A 19752-nucleotide genomic window follows, 5' to 3' on the forward strand; every position below is an offset into this window, starting at 1 on the left:
CAGACCAAACGATTGCTTCGACAAGGATGTGAGGCGTACATAGCCTACGTGTTAGATACTGAAAAAGGAAGTCCTAGAATAGAAGACATTCCAGTTGTATGTGAGTATCCGGACGTCTTTCCAGACGAGCTTCCAGGGTTACCGCCAGATCGAGAAATCGAGTTCACGATTGATCTAGCACCAGGTACAGAACCAGTTTCGAAAGCTCCGTATCGAATGGCTCCAGTCGAGATGAAGGAATTGTCAACGCAACTGCAAGATCTTCTAGACCAAGGCATTATACGACCTAGTGTATCCCCATGGGGTGCACCATTGTTATTTGTGAAGAAGAAGGATGGCAGTATGCGATTATGCATCGACTATCGAGAGTTGAATAAACTCACTATCAAGAACAAGTATCCTTTACCGAGAATCGACGATTTGTTCGATCAGCTAAAAGGAGCGGCATGGTTTTCAAAGATAGATTTACGATCAGGCTATCATCAATTAAAGATTAAAGCTGAAGATATTCCTAAGACTGCGTTTCGCACGAGATATGGACATTATGAGTTTCTTGTAATGGCATTCGGTTTGACAAACGCGCCAGCTGCATTCATGGATTTGATGAACAGGATATTCAAGAAATATTTGGACAAGTTTGTAATTGTATTCATTGATGACATTTTGATTTACTCCGAGACAGAAGAAGAGCATGCAGAATACTTGAGGATAGTTTTGGAAATCCTGAGGAAAGAGCAATTATACGCAAAATTCTCAAAATGTGAATTCTGGTTAAGGGAAGTACAATTTCTAGGGCATATCATCCGTAGAGAAGGCATCCAAGTTGATCCAGCAAAGATTGAAGCTGTGTTGAACTGGGAACGACCAAAGACACCAACAAAAGTTCGAAGTTTCTTGGGATTGGCGGGATATTATCGAAGGTTTGTCAAAGATTTTGCGAAAATAGCAACACCGTTGACCAAGTTAACTCGAAAAAGTGAAAAGTTTGAATGGAATGATAAGTGTGAAGAAAGTTTTCAAGAGTTAAAGAACCGGTTGGTGACCGCACCAATACTGGTATTGCCAGACGAGCAAGGGAATTTCGTTATTTTCAGCGACGCTTCGTATCGCGGGCTAGGATGTGTAGATGCAACACGATAACGTCATCGCATATGCTTCGAGACAACTTAAACCTCATGAACAGAAATATCCTACGCATGATCTGGAATTGGCAGCGATTGTATTTGCATTAAAGCTTTGGAGACATTATCTATACGGTGAAAGATGGAAAATCTACACGAATCATAAAAGTCTGAAGTATATCTTTACACAAAAGGAACTGAACATGCGACAACGTCGATGGCTAGAATTGATAAAGGATTACGATGTTACAATCAGTTATCATCCAGGAAAAGCAAATGTTGTCGCGGATGCGTTGAGCAGGAAAGAAAGATTGAATTGGTTAACTTCATGCGAAGAATTGGCCAAGGAATTCGACAAATTGGAAATCAAGATTCGTGTTCCCAATGAATCTGCAGAAGCTATCTACACTATGACTTTCCAACCGGAATTGTTAGAGAAGATTCGCCGCTGTCAAGATGAAGTGATGAGTCAAGAGGACGACCTGACGGGAGAAGAGATCACAACTCAGAAAGATAGTGAAGGAATTTTACGCTTTACATCGAGAATCTGGATCCCTAATGTGGTAGAATTAAAAGAAGAAATAATGCGAGATGCGCACAATTCGAAGTATTCCATTCATCCAGGAAGTACAAAAATGTATCGCGATCTGAAAGAAAACTTCTGGTGGCCGAACATGAAAAAGGAAATAGCAGAATGGGTGAGTAAATGCTACACATGCCAGCGAGTTAAAGCGGAACATCAACGTCCGAGCGGGTTATTGCAACTGTTAGACATTCTAGAATGGAAATGGGAACATCTAGCGATGATTTTTGTGGTAGGACTACCAAGGACTAAGGCAAATCATGATGCGATATGGGTAATCATTGACAGACTTACAAAGTCGACACATTTTCTACCAATTAACGAAAGATTTTCGCTCGACAAATTAGTGCACATGTATCTTAAAGAAATTGTGATGCGACATGGAGTTCCAATATCTATCGTGTCTGATCGAGATCCTCGTTTCAATTCAAGATTTTGGAGACAATTTCAAGAATGCCTTGGAACGAAATTAAACATGAGTACCGCTTATCATCCGCAAACCGATGGGCAAAGTGAAAGAACTATCCAGACGATTGAAGACATGTTACGAGTTTGTGCGATCGATTTTGAAGGCAGCTGGGATGAACATTTACCTCTGGTAGAATTTTCTTATAATAACAGCTATCACGCCAGCATTGGAATGCCACCGTATGAAGCACTATATGGGAGAAAATGCAGATCACCAGTACACTGGGATGAAGTTGGAGAACGCAAAATTTTGGGTCCAGAATTAATTCAGCAAACAAAGGAAAAGATTGAACTTATTCGAAAACGACTCGATGCAGCGCAAAACAGGCAACGCAAATACGCAGACCAAGCACGGAAGGATATGGACTATCAGGAAGGAGAACACGTATTACTTAAAATATCGCCATGGAAAGGATTGACTAGATTTAGCAATAAGGGTAAATTGAAGCCACGATATGTCGGACCATTTGAAATTTTGAAGAAAGTAGGAAAGCTTGCATACGAATTAGCTTTACCGCCTCATATGCAACATATTCACAATGTGTTTCACGTGTCAATGCTTAAGCGATATAATCCTGATTCTAGGCATGTAATAGAGTATGAACCGATAGATATCCAACCTGATTTGTCTTTTGTAGAGCAGCCAGTAAGAATTTTAGATCGGCGAGAGAAAGTGTTGAGAAATAAGTCTGTATATTTAGTGCGAGTGTTGTGGAGAAATCCTGTGGTTGAAGAATCAACCTGGGAACTTGAAAGTAAAATGTTAGAGAAATACCCTCATTTGTTTTCATAGAAGATTCTGAGGACAGAATCCTATTAAGGGGGGGAGAATGTAACGACCGGGAAATTTACGTTGTATTATATCATATTTATAATAAAATATGTGAATTAATATGTCAGTTATGTGTGATTATCTGTTAAACCCTAATTGTTACATGCTAGGTGTATTCTGTATCATTTCTATATTTTTTAGGTATTTTTCAGATGTTTTATATCGTATTCAAAGGTTTCATTTGAAACGCTTTGCAACCCAAATAATGATTTTAAAGCCAGTATTTCAAATAAAATAATGGGCCTTATTTTTCATCAAACGGCTTTTACAATCGCAATATTCTGAACATCTAGATATTTTATAAATTTTCTCGTTTTTACGAAAAATGACTTTTCCGGGCCCCATTGGGTGTTAAAAACCCCACAAAAATCACATTTTTATTTTTATAAAATTATAGGACTTTTATTTATACCATTTCTTTGCATTTTTGAATTATTCACAATTTTTGGGAATTTTTGGCATATATATTGTATATATAAAATATTTATAAATTAAATTTTAATACCCAAAAATTATAAAAATTAGGGCCAAATATTTTTATTAGATGTATAATTAGCCCCTTAATTTTATTTAGGAGTATTAATTTTTCAGCTATAAATACCCTAATTATTATTAATTTAATTAATTAAAATCAGAAAAATTCAGCAAAAATCCCCAAATTCCAGAAATTAGGGTTTGGTGTTCTTGAGATTCAACCAACGATTTCATCGTGATTCCGACCTCCAAATCAGACATGTAAGTAGTCGTTGCAAAGCTCTTGATCTCTACTTTCTAATTCTGTTATTAATTTTGAGTTTTATTGCTTCGATTTTCAATTCGTATTTTTAGGGTTTATAGCCGAATTGGGTATTTGCAAATCGTTGTGTTTTGGTTGATGAAAGTTATATGAATCGATTGCCCAGGTTGTGTAGATGATTATACATATTTTTATTTAATTTTTCTATTCCCGGATTAGTGAATCGTGTTTTTGAGTGTTCGACCCGTTTTGAATTCGGGTTTTGAGTTTGAGTGATTGTTAGAGAATTTTGTTGTTAGAATCGTGTAGATTGTTAAATTTCCAGTCGATTGGCACCGGTTTTGTGTGATTTGGATTCCGTTTTCGGGTCGCCGGAGTTACGTTGAAGCTCGCCGGCGTTCGTGGTGGTTTTCGCCGGAGAAAGAACTGTGGGATTCGTCGATTGCAGGAGAAGTAGGGGTTGGGTTGCTGCAGATACAGGGACGCTATTGGAGCAATTAATCGACCAGAATCGAGTCCAACGAACTCAGATTAGGCTCACCGGAAACCGGTATTATCGCCGGATTCTGGGTTGTTCTTGGGTCAACCCGGGTTTGTTCTTCAGGACCCGTTTTCCTGGAAAATACGACCCGGTTTTGATCTGAAAAACCCAATTGGTGATCCAGGATATCTGTTTCTGGATTTCTAATTAATTAATTGTATTTTATTAAAAATAAAAGTTAGTTTTATTAATTTAAAAATCAGTTTTAAATTCTGAAAATCTTGATTAATAATTCCTAAATTATTTTATTAATTTATAAATTCAAATTTAGTTATTTAATTAATTATTTAACTATTTATCTATTTATTTATTTTAATAATTAAGTATATAATTAATAATTAATGATTAAATTTATCGTATAATACGAGAAAGGATTCGATAATTAGAGAATAAGGCAAATCACTCGTAATTATACGAGTAATTGATCAATAAGTTCGATTATTATTATTATTATTATTATTATTATTATTATTATTATTATTATTATTATTATTATGATTCGGATAATAGTTAATTATTCATATAATATAGTAATAATGATTCGTAATAAATAATTAAATACAGATAATTGATTTAAATCGTAACGTGTAATAATAACAGTAATATTTCGATAAGTACATGAGAAATAATTCATAGAAATACGAGTAGTGGATCGTTAAATTGAATTCTGATTCGGATAATAGTTTATTTATTCGACAGTTACCGTATCAGTTGATCGTATTGATTATTTACTTATAAATAATCAATCTAATCGAATAAATAACGATAAGTTGTAAATAATTGTAATAAGTTGTGATTAATCCTAATAATTAGGGATTAATTATTTTAAATTATTAAATAAATATTTATTAATTATTTATTAGTTATTTATTTATTTAATATTTAAAAAAGTGATTAATTATTTCGATAATTGATCACATAATTTTCAATAAATCATACCTTATTCATTTTAACTCCAAAAATTATAAGAAAATTATTTTTGACTTTGATTCTTCTTAAATAATTATTTAAAAAAAAAAATATTTTAGGATTTAAAAATTTGTAATAATTATTTATATTGAATAATAAACTGAATTATCAGTATTTAATTGATAATAATTCAACCGTTAGTCCGATTCGAGTGAAACGAAAGCCATTTTACTCAGAAAAATGAATTCTTTTTATTAAAAATAATATGAAGACCTAATTTCTTCTCGAAATTAGTTGACTTTATTGATTGCTTGATTATCAGTCGAAATACGCGCCGGAACGAGTCCGAAAAATTCCGGAAAAATGGGAAATGAAGCAGAAGGTGATTAACGAAGCAAACAGCGAGTCGATTTTGATTCTAAAAATTATTTTAACTATAGAAATGATTATGTGCTTATGTGCTTATGTGTATTATGTGGTTAATCGAGTCTTACTTGCTTATATGTAATATAAGAGTCAGTTATAAGCGCATGGGTAGATAATAGGAACGAAATGAAGTCAATTCAAGATGCAAATTGAAGTACAAGATGACTTAATCAGTCTATTTTGCTAACAGAAGTTAAGCCAGCAAGGCAGGTCAAGTAGGGGATAGACGGAAGTGACTTAATTGCAGTAAGTCGCGCAAAAGGCAAGTTTCTCCTCTATTCTATTTTCCAGAATAGTGATATTCTCTTCAGATTCTTATTACATTTGCATTACTTTAACTCCTTTATTCATATCTCAGTTCGATTCTTGAATTATTCTTTTCATTTGAATTTATTATTCATATTCCAATTATTACTCACAATTATTAATATATTCTGGTGATTAGAATATATCAAAGTATACCGATTGTTCCGGTTACTATTCTAAGGACTGGATAACATTACTTTTGGGGATTAAGGTTACTTAATCCTAAGGACCGGAATATAACCGGATCCTTGAGATGGGCCGTAGTGCCTGGGTGCCCGACGGGATCTATATAGTGAGATATAGATCTGCACTGTATCCTGGCTGATCAGCAGGGTATAGCTGCGAACTTGAATCCAGTGTAGTTCGTTTATATTCGCCAGCAATGGCCTTCTTTTGATTCTTATGAGGTTATATCTTTACAGATATACCTGGGATACGGATTCAGTTATATTGCTTTAACATTGTGTATATTTGGTAGACTTGTTGAGCAATTTTGGCTCACCCCTTTTTGTTGTTATTCACCTTATTGTTTCAGTTAAGAAGGAATATGAAACCCGTCAGAACACGAGTGGTAAAGAAGCGGGTCAAGCCTCAGGATCCTCTTATACCCAAGGTGTTGATCCCTATCCAGGAAGAAAGCTTTGAGTTGCCCGAGCAGGTGGAGTGTTAATAGATAGTATGTGTGTTTGAATAAAAGCTGAACTTAGTTTAAAATGAGTTAGACAATGGTTTGTAATAAAGAAAGTTTGTGAGATTTTGAATGTTGGTTTGTAATAAAAGTAGTTAGTGGTTCTTGTTTTCATACTTCAACCTAGAAAGATCCTGGTAGTTGTTAAGGGGTTTAGTTTCATTTCTTTATTATTTATCAATAAGCTTGTACAGGTTTGGTGATTAGCTTGTAACCCCCAGACTTATACCCCGAGTCTGGAGGGTGTTACAAATGATCTACGTATATTTAAATATTATGTTTAATCGTACAAATACCAAAATACATAATATATCAAAGATATCCTTTCAATTTTCACATTTTTGGTATTTGCCAAACAAACATAAAATTTAAATTTTCCAAGCGTGTGCTTCCCCTTGTGTATGCATGAATTTTTTTTTAAAAAAAAAATATTTTTGCACATACATTTGTGGGACTAAAGCTTGATTCCCTTCTTAGAACAATTCTTTCAAAAAAAATTGTTAGATATATCATGGAAATATATTGAAGTACTAACAAAATTTAAAATTTTGAAAAGTAGAGGTGCACTTTCTTCTTCCCCTTATGTTGGGAGATATTCAAAAAAAATTAAAGTATACATGTTATGAGAGTATTTTGAGCAAATAAAATTTTGAGATCAAAATTTAGTTTATAATATCAGTACAATTTTGATTTTGATACTCTATTTTTAGAAAAATATGCATGGCAATAGTTTAGCAAAATGTATTGATTAACCGAAACTGTTTGGTTTTGATACTAGAGTTTGATTGGATATATAGCAAATCTTTTGTTCTATTTTACATATACCATTTTATGGATGCATATATATGGAAGAAAGCATGCAGGACTTTTAAGAAACCAAAATATACGTTTTAAGTATTGTATTCAAGCAAGTTAGGTGGATTGGAACATGCTTTAATTTTGTCGAGTGGTCAAGCCAATCAGATTTTATTTTTGATCAAATAGAGGCACATAAGTATTAGTCAATAGATTTTAATTTACTTGATGTACTTGAGCCATCATTTTTATGCATAACAAGTTACATAAGATCCATTTTTCTTTAACCGTAATGAATCTGACTTATAAATATCATAACAAATACTACGCTTGTAATTCTAGAGTTTAATCACTTTTGCCTTGTGAAACTGAAAATGTAATACATTGAATTAATTTCGGCTATTACAAGAGTATCAATATAGACTAAATTTGATGCATTCTAATCTATATATTTATTACACAAAATTATTTTTCATGTCGTACATACAATGAGTGAATATTAATTTATTCAGGTGACACAGACGTGCTAAACTATAATAAAAACTATTATATATTATCATCTGTTTAACAGTGTCTAATACAATCTTAACATCTAACAAATTTAAACATATTACAAAAGAGGTTTCTAATACATTCTAGTCGGTTCAGTGTTCATACACTTCCATACTTCTATCATACCAACTATCAGACTTCATAAAAGACTTTTTACAGATTAGACATTCTAATACATTCTATAAGACATTCCAATACAATATAAACTGACAACTTTTCAACCAAGCCTGCTACAAGCAACTAACCAAACAATCTTGAGAGATTATACCTGTCATACTATAGTGCAGATCATAACTTACAGATTTACAGAGACATGCTTGACATACTTTTCAAATCCTGATTTAACTAGTGTTGTACTGATTTCTTCTTGCCACTTGATACCTCCATTCAAGTTAGATAATACAAGGACACTAGCTTTCCATTTTTCCAGTTTTAAACTGTTGTAATGTAAATTTTAATCACAGAGATATGTATCAAGCAATTTTATAATTGCATTTAGTTCTGTTGAGTGGCATTTATGACACTTTATAACGCTCCATTAAGCTTTGAATTGGTGTTTTGTACTCAAGTTGTTGGTGTTTTTACGTGTTTTTGTAGTGTTTTTGCATTGCAGGCATTTTCCAGGTAATCAGGTAAATTAGCATAATTTTAGTGCTAATTTGGTGTTTGGATGGTGTTGGAATAAAGGCTCGTGAAAAGACCGGCTCAAATCAGCAAGGAGAAAAACAGAAATCAGAATTTTATTCAGGAGGACGGCACGCCCACGCTGAAGAAGCGCGACCGCGCCCATTTAGCAAAAACTCAGCGCGCCCACGCTGGTCAAGCACGCGCCCGTGCTAGGTCGGGGTAGCATAATTCTGTTTCTTTTAATATTTTGAGAGTTTGAAGCCCTGGTCAATTCTACAACATATATATGCGTAAATAAAGCTCGATTTTCATTAGAAGATGTATCGGAGCAAGAGGAGAAGGCGTAAGAAGACCGAAGAGCACAAATTCAATCAAGGCGAAGGAGATCTAGTTTTAACTTATTATTTTTTGTTTAAGTTGTAACGTTGGATGCTAGTTTTCTTATTCTTGAACCTATCCTCTTGTATCGTACTTGGTTTTGTTATTTATTCAGTATAAAGACTACGTTTATTATACCATGCTTTCATCGGAACCCACGTTGATGATGAGTCCGATTATGGGCTAATTATTATCGTGGGGTTATAGCGGATTTATTTATGGATTTCTTTAGTTGATTTGTTTCGATGCCTTAGTGTGTGGTGATTGTATGATAACCTAGTATTGGTTGTGATTATTCATCTTATGAGCATCGCGAACTTATAAGATAGTGTGTTAATTATTAGTAAAGCGACAGTGAATTTAAGGGTTTAGAACTTGTCATGCTAGCGTAGGTTCATGTGTTATTGTTATACATAATTCGTAGGTAATTTTTACCATCTTACTTGCCCTATGTAAACATGATAGATAACTTGTGCATTAAACCTTTATGTTGTCAAATTCTATAGACATATAGGGTCTTAGCATAATTTGTGTCTATTCAGCTTCTATCTCTTTTATGGATGTCTGGTAGTAGGGTATTCATACAACGAAAGTTGGCGTTTATCGATTTTGTGTTATCTGATTAGTGTCATCGCCATTACATGCTGAGGTTAAGAACAAAAAGGCTATTGGATGAAGTACTTAATGAAGTTAGAATCCCATGTTTGTGTCATATATTATTCAACTTTATTTAATCTCTTTAGTTAATGTTCTCTAGTATAATTCTCAATAATCGTAGCATAATCAAAACCCAATTTGTTATTTGTCTTAGCTTTGAATAATAGCCATATCATTGTTGCATAAGTGCAGAAATAACAAAAATAACCTAAACCAGTCTCTGTGGGAACGATATCTTATACTACTTACGAACACGTATACTTGCGTGAATTTTAGGGCATGTTTAGCGACTAACAAGTTTTTGGCTCCGTTGTCGGGGACTCGGTGTTAAACTATGTGTTTATCATCAGTGATCGTTAAAGTTCATTGACTCGGATTTTGTTACTTACTTACTCTTTTCCTTGTCGTGTTTCAAGTACTCAAGCGAGCGTGTATGCATACGCGCTCGCGGGCTCGTAAGAGAACTCTGGATCAAGCTGGGGAAGAAGCTGTATTGATTCGAAGGGAAGTTTTTGAGGATGAAGAGAAAGTAGAAGAAGAAGAGAAAGTCGAGGAACCAGCTTTAGTAGTGATGGGAGATCAAGCAGAAAATCCTAAGGCTCTGATGGATTATTCTCAGCCTAAGATCAATGATATTCAGTCGAGCATCATCAGACCAGCCATCTCGGCTAACACCTTTGAGATCATGTCAAGCACGATTCAGATGATATAGAACTCAGTTCAGTTTGGGGGTTCTCCTACAGAAGACCCCAACATGCACATCAGGGATTTCATCGAGATATGCGACACTTTCAAGTTCAATAGGGTGATTGAAGATGCTATAAAGCTGCGACTTTTCCCATTTCTCTGAGGGATAAGGCAAAGTGCTGGTTACATTCTCTACCACCAGGGTCTATCACCACATGGGAGGATCTTGCTCAAAAGTTTCTCACTAAATTCTTTCCTATGGCGAAGACTACTGCAATCATAAATGCTCTTACTCAGTTTGCACAATAAACTGGAGAATCTCTGTGTGAGGCTTGGGATCGATATAAGGACATGCTAAGGAAGTTCCCACACCATGGCATGCCTGATTGGATTATTATAAACTATTTCTACAATAGATTGGGTGCTACTTCTAGACCCATGCTCGATGCAGCATCAGAAGGAGCCTTGTGGGCTAAGAGCTACAATGAAGCTTATGAATTGATCGAACTGATGGATGCTAATGAATACCAGAATCCTTCTTAGAAGCTAACTTAGGGTAAAGTAGCAGGAATTTTGGAGTTAGATGCAGCAACTGCTAGAGTTGCCCAACTTAAGGCTTTAATGATGAAGGTGGACACTTTGGCTAATTATGGAGTTAATCAAATCACTAGTGTTTGTGAGCTTTGTGCGGGGCACATGAAACCGAGAGGTGCGCTATTTCTAGCGAATCCGCTCAATTTGTGAGCAACTTTCAAAGATCACAGCAACAAGCTCTAGCCACTTATCATCCAAATAACAACAATCATCCTAACTTCAACTGGAGTAACAATCAGAATGTGGTACAACAATCTTATCAGCCATACACAACAAAGCAGTATAACCCTCCTGGTTTTCAGCAACTGCAATATGCCCCAAAGCAACAACTTCAACTTCAGCAGCTACTACAAGCTAATGAAAAATCTGAATTGGAGGAGTTGAGGCTCATGTATAAGAGCCAGGTTGTGTCTATCAAGACCTTGGAGAATCAGATTGGGAAAATTGCTAATGAATTACTGAATCGTCAACCTGGCATGCTTCCAAGCGATACTGAAGTTCCAGGCAAGAAGGAAGCTAAGTAGCATGTTAAGGCAATTATATTGAGGTCTGGTAAGGTTGCGAATCCTGAAAAAGCAAAGACTCCAAAATCTGAAGTTGAGGCTGAAGAAGAAGAAGTGCAGAAGGAAGTCGAAGTGGAACCAAGGAAGACTACTGTTGAGCACACTCCTTCTGAGGGTAATATAGGGGATAAACAGATCTATCCTCCACCTCCTTTTCCTAAGAGGCTGTAGAAGAAAAAGCTGGATAAGCAGTTTGAGAAGTTTCTAGAGGTGTTCAAGAAACTTCACATCAACATACCTTTCACTGAAGCTCTTCAACAAATTCCTAGTTATGCGAAGTTTATGAAAGGTATTCTCTCTAGGAAGGTGAAGCTTGATGACTTAGAGACCATTACTCTCACGGAGGAATGCAGTGTTGTGCTACAACAGAAGTTGCCTCCGAAGCTTAAAGATCCTGGAAGCTTCACTATTCCATGCACCATTGGAAATGTATCATTTGACAAATGCTTATGTGACTTGGGAGCTAGCATCAATCTGATGCCCTTGTCAATCTTCAAGAAGTTGGACTTGCCTGATCCAAAACCTACTTATATGACTTTGTAGTTGGCCGACCGTTCTATTACATATCCGCGAGGTATTATGGAGGATGTCTTGCTCAAGGTGGATAAACTCATCTTCCCTGCTGATTTTGTAATTCTTAATTTTTAGGAGGATAAGAAGATTCTCATAATCTTGGTAAGACCTTTCTTGGCTACTGGCCGAACCTTGATAGATGTGCAGAAAGGTGAGCTCACCATGCGAGTGATGGATCAGGATGTAACTTTTAATGTGTTCAATGCCATGAAATTCCCTACGGAAAATGAGGAGTGTTTTAAGGTGGAAATGGTCGATTCTGTGGTCAATTCTGAACTCGATCGATTGCTAAGGTCTGATGCCTTAAAAAAAGTCTTTTTGGGGAATTTGGATAGTGAAGATGATGAAGATGAAGAGCACTTGCAATATTTAAATGCTTCTCCCTGAAAGCGAAAGATGGATATGCCTTTTGAATCTCTTGGAGTGGAGGAGCTGAACAAAGCTCCTAAGAGCCTCAAGCCATCTATTGAGGAAGCTCTTACTCTTGAGCTTAAATCTTTACCTGAATATTTGAGGTATGCATTTTTAGGTGATGCATCTACTTTTCCTGTTATTATTGCATCTGACCTTCAAGGTAGCGACGAGGAGAAGCTTTTGAGAATTCTAAGAGAATTCAAGTCAGCAATTGGTTAGACTATAGTAGATATTAAGGAATCAGCCCTTCATATTGCATGCACAAAATTCTGCTAGAGCCAAGAAGCAAGCCTACTATGGAGCAACAGAGAAGGCTAAATCCGATCATAAAAGAGGTGTAGAAGAAGGAAGTCCTTAAATAGCTGGATGCAGGGATCATCTATCCTATTTCTGACAGTTCATGGGTGAGCCCAGTTCAGTGTGTGCCAAAGAAATGAGGTATCACTGTAGTAGCAAATGAGAAGAATGAGCTTGTTCCTACACGAACAGTCACGGGGTGGAGAGTTTGCATGGATTATAGAAAGCTAAACAAGGCTACAAGGAAATATCATTTCCCTCTTCCTTTCATTGATCAGATGCTTGATAGATTGGCGGGGCATGATTACTATTGTCTTCTGGATGGCTATTCGGGATATAATCAGTTTTGTATCGCTCCATAAGATCAAAAAAGACTACATTTACATGTCCATTTGGTACTTTTGCATTCTGGGGAGTTTCTTTTGGGCTATGTGGAGCACCAACCATATTTCAGAGATGCATGATGGTTATCTTCTCTGATATGATTGGTCAGAATGTGGAGGTGTTCATGGATGATTTCTCTGTGTTTGGTGATTCATTTTATGAATGTTTGCAGAATCTAGGCGATGTTCTCAAGAGGTGTGTTGAGACCAATTTGGTTCTCAATTGGGAGAAATGTCATTTTATGGCGCGACAGGGCATTATTCTTGGGCACAAGGTCTCTAGTAAGGGTCTTGAGGTGGACAAAGCCAAAGTTGGGGTCATAAAAAATCTTCCCCCACCAATTTCTGTTAAGGGAGTTCGCAGTTTTCTTGGTCATGCGGGTTTCTACAGGCAGTTCATCAAGGACTTCTCAAAATATTCTAAACCTTTGTGCAATCTTCTGGAGAAGGATGTTTCGTTTAAGTTTGATGACAAGTGTGTGGCTTCTTTTGAGTTCTTAAAGAAGAGTTTAATCATGAAACCTATCATAACTGCACTCGATTGGAGTGAACCTTTTGAGATGATGTGCGATGCAAGTGACTATGCAGTTAGAGCAGTTCTTGGGTAGAGAAAGAACAACATATTTCATGAAGTCTACTATGCTAGTAAGACTCTTAATGGTGCTCAACTGAACTACATTACTACAGAAAAAGAACTTTTGGCTATCGTCTATGGTTTTGAGAAATTTCGATCTTATCTGCTTGGGACAAAGGTGACAGTTTTCACTGATCACGCTGCAATTCAATATCTCATCTCAAAGAAGGACTCGAAGCCTAGATTGATCAGATGGGTTCTTGTTAGGTCCCAATGTGTTTGTAGAAGGGGGGTTGAATACAAACGTTACCAAATAATCGAATAAAATGCGGAATAAAAAATGTGAAACAAAATTCAAGTTAAATAAAAATATTATTAAACTTGAAAGGTGTTACAACAACTGTATCGATTACAAGGTATTAATCTCAAATCAATTATCACAAATCTAGAATAAATTCGACATGAACTTTTTCTATTTTTGCAATAATTAGAATCAAATGCTAAACGCGATTTGAGATTAAGTTCTAGGGATTTTAATCCGCTAGATTGATACACAAGAACAAGATAAATAATTCTAGTGGTTTGGATTTAACATTAACAAACTAGAAATTGATCTTGAATTTCTGCAGAGAAGATGATTTTATATTTCAAGGCGGCTGCTCTTTTGTTCTTGACTTGTGTGTTTGATCATAAAATGATATGCTGCTTCTCTGCTTCTATTTAATCAATCAGCTGAATAGTATTTAATTGGCATGACAATCCTATAGCTGGCAAGACTTTCGGTAGGACAATTGAATGAACTAGCAAGACAATCTGAATGAACTAGCATGACAATCAGAATGAACTAGCATGACAATCAGAATGAACTAGCAAGACAATTATCCTCCTAGAGTAACTTTCGGTATGACAATGGAAAATGGCCTAGCATGACAATCGGTATGACAATCCAGATTGTCATGCTAGTTCATTTCCATTTGTCTTGCTGATTTAAGATTTAAATTTAATCCAATTAAACTTCTGAAAATTCCTAAAATTAATTCAGAATTAATTAATCAATTAATTCAATTAATAAATAAATTATTCTTCGCAGATATAATTTATTTTCTTAATTAAATTAGATGAATTAATTAATTAATAGAGAATTAATTCTAGTCTTGAGCAGCAACCATTCTTCTGCAAATCTTCTGAAAATCACTGAAAATTATGAATCAATTCCACCACTTCAACGTTGACACTCGATTTACTGTCTGGTTCATGAGTGACTAACTTCCGTGACGTTTCTTCATGTCTTGACTCTGACACTTTGATTTTCTTCAGATTAAATCCTTGTAATTAATTGATACTCTGACGAGATCTCTGTCACTTGAATAAATCCACAATCTTGACTTATATCACTGAGGCATGATCAATTTCTTGAACTTCTTCCAGTGAATTAACTCCTCAAGTCTGTAGATGAACCTTGTCTCTGAATCCTTTGACAGATATTACTTTGCGAGATCTCTCTGACGGTAGATCCACTATTTACTTATTACATTCTTATTTGAGTTGAGTTGAATCCTCGAATATACAAATAGGCTATGACATATGACTTACAATCTCCCCCTATTTGTTTGTTAGACAATAACACACAAATACCTAGAGGATAACTCAACTAACAAATAAGAAAAAGATATAAACATACATGCAAAGTAAATAGCAGAAAAGTTCTGGATGAGATTTAACATTTTCCAGATTCCAAGTAGATGTTCCTCTAGACTGAACATATCTTCAAGTAGTTTCATCTTCTTTTGTACAACCACATTTCCTGTTGAGAAGCACATATCTCTCTTGCTTCTCCCCCTATGAGAATCAACTGATTAAAGAAGATCACCTTCGTTTTACCACCTCTCCCGTACAATAGGATCCGCAGATAAAAACCAATGGTACTCCCCTAACAGCTTCTTCCCTTACTAGGAAATCACCTTGTGTTTACCACCTCTCCCGTACAATAGGATCCGTAGTTACAAACAACAATGGTGTGTAGTGTACATTTTTAGGATCTTTTTCTTCCTCCCTGCTATTTCTCCCCCTTAGTTGAGGAATCCTCCAAACTATTACTTAAGCTTTTATCTCCCCCTTAAAGAAGGAATGTATGCCGTCGTCTGAAGGAGTTCTCATATTTCACTTGGTTGGAAAAGAAATAACAAGTAGTTTCTCTTTCTTCCTCACTGTGAGTGTGTGATTCTGTTTAGTGTACCTCACATGTGTTTCACTCTTCTCTCCACTCGTGTTTACACTCATTCTCACAAGTGTATCACTCTTCTCTCATAGCTCCATAATCCAGCTGTACCTGCAAGGAAAATCACCTTAGCCATCCTTAAAGGAGGTCACAGGTGGTGCAATGGGAGTTCACAAATCCCCATCCTTGTTAAACTCGTCAGATGAATCTGAGTCATAATTTACAAGTTGCTAGTTTCCCTTTTAGGGTTCCAGATTTGAATTCTGGGAAGGTAAACAATGATCCAACGAATTTAGCATAAAGATCAAAGTTCCCTTCTAATGTCTGTGAAGACATTTCCTTGTGACTTATCAGGTAATATCTGAATCATTGTCAACAAGTTGCCGATCTGCGCCTATGTCAGATCCACTATCCGCAGATGCATCCAGGGGATTTAAGCCTGGGGAGGTAGACACTGACCACTGACATATGGCTTTTGGATCAGTATCCTCTCCTAACACCTGTAAAGGCAATTGGTCCACTAACGAACCTTGAACAATCGAATCTGACCTTAAAATGGTCGAAACTCTTGTTTCCGTCAACTCATCCTTTGTGTGTGTAACCTCTCCTTGTGCATCAAGAATTGATTATGTTTGAAGTGGTGACACTACATCGGATACCTTGGCCGACAGGCAAAATTCAATAGACGCACCCTGTTGAGAGAATGAATCTAGTAACTGTTTTTGTACCTTTTCAGCCATTACATCTTTTTGAGAAGATGTATGGGGGCTAGCAGTTGTCTCGGTTTAAATACTACTCATCTATGTATGAGACAGAGCCACTTGGTTGACTACAGAACCTTCCTTATGTGGTGCACTAGGCACTATCTCCCTCACGCTCATTCATACTACTTTTAGTGGTAAAAGAGTGTTGGTTGGTTCTGTTTTTGTGTTTGTCTTTACAGTCTGGGATAGACGTTGTGGGTTTTCAACCTCATGACTGTCAATGAAAGAAAGTCATTGGAGACTGAACCTGTATCATAGAACATATGGTAATAGAGAGAAAATGATTTACAATAGTGATTTCAAAAGATTTTACATGAAATAAGAAATCACTAACGTAGAAAGAAGTTTAATTTTTGTTTTTCAAAATGAATGAGTTTTTGATAAAACATTGATCACTTAGCGTAAAGTCTAAGTAATTCTCATTCATGTCAAAAGCTTACAAATATCTGCAACATAATGTTAACAACATATCATTGACCGATACTTGTCAAGTACTTTAGATACTAATTGTTATGTTGCATAAACAATATACCACTGCACATATAAAACAATATGTTTGTGCTTAGTGATAAGATAGTTATTAATATGACGACTCTACTTATTCATATAAAATTATAACTTCTGTTAGAGTGCCATACCATGTCCTTGACGATTGCTTGAGCAGTATACTAGTTCATATCAACCTGAAGTGAGATTGTGAAGAAGAGATTGCATAGTCCAATAGATCTGCAGCTGCAAAGTCCATGAACTGTGGTGCACTGACTTCCTCTTTTAACTCACCAATCAGGAGTACACTTGTACACATCTTACTAGAGTACAATTCCAAGTGTAATGTGCAGCAGGTGCCTGATATGTCATAATATTCTCAAGTCTCGTCACTGGTGCTATATGTTAGATACTGCTTCCTGATAATAACCTAGCACAATATACAAAATTACAATGATAACATTCCCAGCTTGCAAACAGCCATATCCCTCAGATAAACCTTTGCTGTTATCTCCAAAGGTAACCATGGGGCCAGCTTTCTCAACCACATTTGATAGCAGGGCTCTATCTCCGGTCATATGTCTTGATGATCCACTGTCAAGAATCCACACTACCGGTTATACTTGTTTAATGCCCTGCACTACAAATGGATTAGACCTTCTTCGGAACCCAAACTTGGTTGGGCCCGGCATACTTGTAGAATTGTCCTTTGTCAGGCAAAACAACATTTTTAATTTTAATTGTCTCAACTTTCTCAATGACTGAACATTTGACCTTGTAAACAGCCTTAACAAATTTCTGTTTAAGCTTAGGCACAAATGTCTCCTTTCTAGCCTTAGAAGGACTAGCAGTCTTAGACCTATCATGCTTCATGTTATTCACATGCTGACGAGGAGTAGTCTTATCATTAGACACATGCTTACCATTAAAATAAGCATACATCATATTAAAAGCACAAGACATACAATTAGAAACACCACATGCTTTATGAGAGTGATTAACAGCAGGCAATTTATGCATGGTAGACATGGCATTATTGTTATCCAACTCATGTGTGTCTGAGTTAGTCTCAGTTGCTTTCACAACTTTGACTGGAACTTTCGACTCACTTGACTTGGAAACAATCTTCTCATAAGCATGATCCTCAGCACGTATTTCTTCTTGAATAACAGAAGAGGTCGCATCAAATGGTTCAGCAATTGATGCTTTATAGAGGGGTTCATCAACACCCTTAAGCACATGTGGTACTTCCCTCCCTTTAGCACATACATGAGGAGGGGAGTTTATGCCTAATTCTCCAATAGCAGCATTGTAATCATAACCTATTCCAGATGTTTGATTAACAGCTTGCTTACTGTAGAACTCTTTAGCCTTCGAACAAGAATTGAAGTAGGCTCTAACCTTAGTCTCAAGACCGGTGATCTTGTCTTTGAGAATAGTTTCGAGTTTTCTATAACAGTCAACTCTATTCTCTAGAAAAGATACCTGTTCTTTTAATTTGTCTTGATTAATGTGCACAAGTCTTAATTCATTGACCTCTTTCTCAAGGTCTGTGATCTGTAAACTTAACAGTTCATTATCACGACGTGCACAATCTAAGTTACCTCTTAGATGATAAACCATTTCAGCATCAGAAAGTTTTACCTCTATTCTTGACGATGAAGCTTTTCCATCAATAGCCATAAGAGCAAGATTTCCTTCATCTTCATCTTCACTGTCAGTATCATCCCAGCTTCTTCCCTTTGCCAGATAAGCCCTTTCAGAGTTCTTTCTTACTTGCTTTGGCTTCCTACATTCTGTGGCAAAGTGTCCCAACTCATTGCAGTTATAGCATCTAATGGTGCCCCGATCAACCATCCCTGTTTGGTATCCACCACTGCTGGTGTTAGAGGATGAAGATCCACCTTTCTGGAATTTGTTGTAGTTGGACTTGTACTTCAGCTTGGGATTCCTCTTGAATCTGACATGGGAGAATCTCTTGACAATTTGGGCCATTGACTCGTCTTCCAATTGCTCCAGCTCTTCCAAGGAATAAAAATCATCACTTGATTGATTTGTAGTAGGAGGATCATATTCTGCTACTAACATATTTTCCTCAGCCTTGGAATACTGTACCATTCTCTCCAATTGTTGAAATTGCTGTTGTTGTTGACCTTCAGCTACAAGTGCAGTAGATGTGCTGACCATTCTATCCTTCCCGTAGACTTCCTTCTGTTGAATCTGCTCCAACTCATAGGTTTTTAACACTCCATAGAGCCTGTCCAAAGAAATCTCACTCAGATCTCTAGCTTCTCTAATGGCAGTGATTCTATGTTCAAGATGAGCTGGCAGTGTTAAAAGGAACTTTTTGTTGACCTCCCTGATTGAATAATACTTTCCATTGATGTTCAGGTTGTTGATCAACGCATTGTACCTCTCAAACACTTCAGTAATTCCTTCTCCTGGATTTGATTTGAAATGTTCATATTCAGAGGTTAGGATTTCCAACTTGTTCTCCCTAACTTCCTCTGTGCCTTCATTAATCACCTCAATAGTTTCCCACATGTGTTTGGAATTTTTACAGTTCATCACATGTCTGTT

General features: G+C 36.2%; 1 non-coding gene across 1 annotated transcript; it reads right to left on the minus strand.

Annotated features, from left to right (window-relative positions):
- Positions 1-10579: 10579 nt before the first annotated feature.
- Positions 10580-10686, minus strand: LOC141710350 (small nucleolar RNA R71). Its single transcript, XR_012570876.1, has one exon. It is a non-coding gene; the product is annotated as a small nucleolar RNA R71 (small nucleolar RNA).
- Positions 10687-19752: the final 9066 nt, after the last annotated feature.

Source organism: Apium graveolens, chromosome 2 (genome assembly GCF_009905375.1).
Source record: "Apium graveolens cultivar Ventura chromosome 2, ASM990537v1, whole genome shotgun sequence".
Lineage (NCBI taxonomy): Eukaryota > Viridiplantae > Streptophyta > Magnoliopsida > Apiales > Apiaceae > Apium > Apium graveolens.